Raw genomic sequence first — 5949 nt, forward strand, 5'->3', positions numbered from 1 at the left:
TAGTAAATAAAATGGAAATATATTATATTTAATTAACCAGTGTAATAAACTACACAATTTGTTAATGCGACAACACACTTTTCCTTGTAAAGACTCCTCTTGAGGGATGACATAGCAGCGACAGCACTGCACTGTCGAAATGGCCTCCACCTTCAGAAACACACCTATGGGACGCACCGGCATTTCCAGCAGGAAGCTGTAGTTTGAAAAAGTCTCAGGGATGATTCTGATACCACATTCACCACTGACAATCAATGACAATACGGTACTTCCAATTGAGAAAATAAAAAGTAAATAATGTTTAGTACTCCATACATTTTAATATAAAGTTTAAGTAACAGTATAGTTTTGTACCTATTTTATCATAAGCAGTTTACATATCAATATTTTAAAAGTTCCTACTTCCTATTAATTTTATTAAAGTCCTTTTTATTACATAAAGTTTAACTGCCTGGAAATCTTATTTTTTGCATTGAGTTTTCAAATTGATTCAGACGTAGGAGTAGAAAAACACACGACGAAATCACAGTGATGAGGAGCAGAACTGGCATGGTCTTTTCGAGAGCCTCAGCTGGCCAGAGCTGTTCTATCAAAAACCCCAACATGAGGTCTGGGGATTTGCACCCCGAAGCCCTTTCCCAGAGCATGGGAAGCAAGGCACAAGCACAAGGGTCCAATAAATGTAGTAGGAAATCATTATGTGAAAAGTCAAAGCTGTGGGATGTTATTCACTGTAGAGTCAATCCCGCTGGGGACTCTCTCAGTCACCTTGTGAAACTTGCCTCGGAATCTTCCTATCCACTGACTCCCATCTCCTGCTTGGTGCATGTTGTCTCCGGGGCATTACTGGCCCCCGACACACACACTTCTGGGTTGTTTTTCATGTGTCCAGACAATCTCCTGTGGAAAATTTTTCTCTGGGAAGAGTGACAGAAGCAGACTCTTGAAATGGAACTATGTCAACATTTCTGGAACTTTCTGTCGAACTCAAGAACACAGGGGGATGTAGGCTGAAGCATCACTAGTATATGCTTTAACAAGATTTTTACTACCCTCTCCATTTGAGTTGTGTTGTTTTCAATCTGAATTCAGTCTAGTTCTTTAAGTTTTACCCTTTAGAAAGAGCTGCCTTCCTGTGAAACCACAGGGATTCAAAAAAAAAAAAAAAAAAAGCCACAGCTTTCACTGCAGTAGAAAGCCCTACTTTCCTGCCTGTTGGCAGAACACTTATTAGGAGTATGCAGAGACAAAATGCAATTATTCCCCACTGTACAAGGAGCTACATTATTCATCGAAGTAAAAAAGACAAATATTTTATTAAGCACCTGAGATTATTTATTTGTGAGCAGAGTACCAACAGTCTTTCCAAATGAGTTCTCTTTTTGCCTGGTAAAGCACTTTTGATTATTTTTAAGAAGTCAAAACTTAAAATTTTCAAAAGGGGCTCCCAAAATAGAAAATGTCCTTTAGTGAAGCTAACTATAGCTACAGTTTGTTATGAGCTGAATGTTTGTGTCTCTCCAAAATCCTAAGATGAAGTCCTAGTTGCCAATGTGATGGTATTTGGAGGTTGGCCTTTGGGAGGTAATTAGGTTTAGGTTAGGTCATGAGAGTGGGGCCCTCATTATGAGATTAATGTCCTTATAGGAAGAGGAGCTGGAAATCTTTTTTTTTTTTAGAATATTACTCAGGTACAAATGTTTTGGTTACATTAATTGCTTTTGTACACCTTGAATCAAAGTATAAGTGTGCCATCTCCAGGTAGTGTACATATAGTGTTAGGTGAGATTTCACCCATCCCCTCTCTCTCCTCATACCTGTTTGATTTCCATTTTGTTTTACTTCCCTATGTACTCATAAGTGCTGATTGGTTAGTTCCAATTTAATAGTAAGTACATGTGGTGTTTGCTTTTCCATTCTTATGATACTTCACTTAGGAGAATGGTCTCTAGTTCCATCCAAATTGCTGCAAAAGGCAATAATTCATCCCTTTTTATGGCTGAGTAGTACTCTATGGTATACATATACCACATTTTATTAATCTACTCATGAATTGATGGACACTTGAGTTGATTCTATCTCTTTGCAATTGTAAATTGTGCTGTAATAAACATTTGAGTGCAAGTGTCTTTTTGGTAAAATCACTTTTTTTCCTTTAGGTGAATACCCAGTAGTGGTGCTGCTGGATCCAACAGGTAGGTCTACTTTTAGTTCTTGGAGGACTCTCCATACTGTTTTCCATAGAGGTTGTACTAATCTCCAGTCCCATCAAGTGTTCTTTCCTCTCCGCATCCACACCAGCATCTGTTGTTCTGGGGCTTTTTGATAAAAGCCATTCTCACTGGAGTTAGGTGATACCTCATTTTGGTTTTGATTTGCATTTCCCTGATAATTAGAGACACTGAACATTTTTTCACATGTTTATTGGCCATTAGTCTATCTTCTTTTGAAAAGCTTCTGTCATGTTTTCGCCTACTTTTTAATGGGCTAATTTGCTTCAGTTCTTTGTAGATTCTGGTTATCAGCCTTTTATCAATGTATAGCATGCAAATATTTTCTCCCATTCTGTAGGTAGTCTATTTGCTCTGTTGATTATTTCTTTGGCTGTGCAGGAGCTTTTTAATGTAATCAAGCCCCATTTACTAATTTTTGTTGTTGTTGTGATTACCATTGGGGTCTTCTCCTACATGTGGCTGTCCAATTTTTCCAGCACCATTTATTTAATAGGTATTCTTTTCCCCAGTGTGTATTATTGTCTGCTTTGTCGAAGATCAGATGGCAATATGGGGATGGTTTTATATCTGCGTTTTCTGTTCTCTTCCATTAGTCTATGTCTCTATTTTTGTGCTGGTACCGTGTTGTTTTGGTTACTATGACCTTGTAGGATAGCATGAAGTCTGGTAAAATGATGCCTTCCAATTTGTTTCTTTTGCTTAAGGTTGCTTTGGCTATTCAGGCTCTTTTCTGGTTCCATATGAAGTGTGGAATTATTTTTTCTAGATCTGCAAAAAATGATGTTGCTATTTTGGTGGGGATTGCATTGAGTCTGTAAATCATTTTGGGTAGTATAGACATTTTAACAATGTTGATTCTGCTGATCCATGAGCATGGTATGTTTTTCCATCTGCTTACAACCTCTGCACTTTCCTTTCTCAGGGATTCGTAGTTCTCCTTGCAGAGTCTCTTCACCTCCTTGGTTAAATATATTCCTAGGTATTTCATTTTCTTAGTTGCTATTGTGAAAACTTTACTTTGGTGGTATAGAAATTTAAAACATCTTTCATTCTTAGTTGAGATGATAAATTATCAATCTCAGCTCTTGTTTAAAATGACCACATATGAACAATAAAGAGTTCAAACTGAAGTTATATCTCAAGTATTCTATATACCTTCACTTATACAAATTTCACCTCAAAATGGGGCTTGGTATTATTTTAAAACATTGCATATGGCATTGAAAATCCAGTGCCATGTTAAGTAAAGTGTCTGCCTTCATAAAAGTATTAAAAAAGTTCATCAGTGTTAAGAGGTAGTTCAGGGTATTTATTATGCATTGTGCAGACTATGGACCTCTCTTTATTAACATATTTTTACAATATGATATAAGGTACCCTACATAAAATATGAAAATACACATTTTGACAAATTTTCCTTTTTCTCATATGTTCAATTTGTCAAAAAAGCAATATACTGCCTAAAATGTAAGAAAAGAATTTTTCTACATTTTCAAAAGTGTAATAATTGAAAATAATAGTAATTGGATGAAAGACCCTACTCTCTACCAAACAATGGCAAAAACTTGAAGTGATTCTTCTAATGTCTCCATTATATAAATTCATCATCTTTAATTCCTTATTTTAATATTAATATGATTTTATTTCAGAGTCATTTTGATTGAATAACATTCAAGTTTACTTTATAAAAACAGACAATAATTTCAATATTTTAAAACTGTCTACACAAATATTTGAAATTAATTATGGTAAGTTTGATTAATACTAAGACTTTCAGTAATTCAAGTAGTCACAAATGGAGGGTCATTAGTTACAGCACACAGAAATGTACTTTTGAACAATATCCGAAGTGTTATTTAAGGTTTTAAATTCACTCTTATTTTCATATAATTTATGACAATTAGAATGATTTTCTTTTTAGATTATTTTTAGGACATAGCTATGTTGTGATCTTAGTAATGATTATAAGTAATAACACTTAAAATTACCAAGCACATATGTAGAACTTCTTACAAATTTTTAATTATAGCTAGTTATTGGGAATGACATACTTTTACCAAATCTCAGAATTATATGCTGAAGAAATCTCAAAGAAATCTTGATGAAATCCCGTCTGATCCAGTTATCCCTTTCTGTATTAAGACTCTTCCTAAATCATGTTATTTCCTTTATTCCTCCCAAAAGGAGATAGTGTTATAGTGGATAGCAACCTCCTGGCCAGATAATTCTTCCTAATGTTTAGTCCAAATCTCTCCTGATAAAACATATATATTCCCAATTTATTCTTTCTCTGTGGAAACTGAGAACAATTGCCTAGAATGGAACTTTTTGCATGACTTCCACCAACAAAATAAGACACACTTTACTGTGTATTATGTAAAATATTTCTTAAAGGTTCAAAATTCTTTATGAATTTCCTACTTAGGGCTTAAGTCATTAAGTGGCCCCAAACACCGATAAGAAAAGTATTTTCCTTAAACTCTCCATATTCTTTTTCATATGCTATTTAAAATGCTATCCAAAAAGAAGAGACCTAACAAATGTGCCAAAGTTAAAGCAGTATCTTTCCAGATTTTCTGACTGCAGAAATTTGGAGCCCTACACCAGTGCCAGACCTACCTGCTGGTTCATCCGCACGCACCTGGAAGGCAAGAGGAATACAGTCCTAGGTGAACAAGAATTCTGATTTCTTGCAGTTCACTAGAGGATACACATGAATCACATTATCATACCAGTAAATTGAGATGTCCTTGCTGATGAAAAAGAACAATGATCTGTACGATGGTTTTATGAGGAAGCCAGATTTGGAGGGCTAATGAAAAGTGCCCCAAGACAAATGTTTCTTAGGTTGAGAACTGAAGGTAGATGAGGCTTTAATTAGCATAAAAGGGGTGAATGGAGCTTAGTAGGGTAGACAGTTTTAAACATAAAAGTCTGAAGAGCCAAGTCCCTGTGGGGAGAAGGAGCAGGGAGACTTGAAAGAAGGAACATAAAAAGAAGGTACTAGAACTGAGGCACACAGTCCCTTATAGTGAGTGTTCTGTGGTTTGATGGGCTAAGAATAGCTAGTATAGGTACTCTGAGTGGGGGAATATATAGATGATCCTAACAACCAAGAATTTAACCACACATTGGATATCAGAAATTACAAAAGAAAAATTTTGTCTTCCTTACTTAGATAGCATGTAAGAAAGCTGAAATTTTGCTTAATGCAAAAAGAAATTACATGCACCTTATAAATATTGAAAACTGGGCATCAGCCATCTACTGTTGCAACATCTCCATAAATAATATACGTATTTTCATTATATTTTGAAATTAGGCAATTTTTTTTGTTATTTCAAATCACTAGGTTTAGTGTTCCAGTGTTATATCCATGCTGCTTAACTAATCAGCCCAGAAAATCCACTGTACAGAGTTCATTTTTCACAGCAATTCTGAATTCTTTTTCCACGCAACCAGCCTTGCCCACCTTGATGCAATTCCTCTAGATATAGCCACAGATAGAAATTCAGAGTAAACCTTGCCAAAGAGCATCTACTGAACACACACTGGTAATGGCAGTTTAAAGATACTTGTTATTCAGGTTGAGAGAAAGAGCCTTGTAAAATATGTGCATCTTTTGGCAGTGAGGATGCTTATCTAGAATTAAATACAGCAGTTGTCTGTTTATCCAGCATGGTAATTTCAAAACCCAGTTCTTTTCATTGAATGA

Source organism: Propithecus coquereli, unplaced genomic scaffold, assembly GCF_000956105.1.
Source record: "Propithecus coquereli isolate 6110/MARCELLA unplaced genomic scaffold, Pcoq_1.0 Scaffold370, whole genome shotgun sequence".
NCBI lineage: Eukaryota > Metazoa > Chordata > Mammalia > Primates > Indriidae > Propithecus > Propithecus coquereli.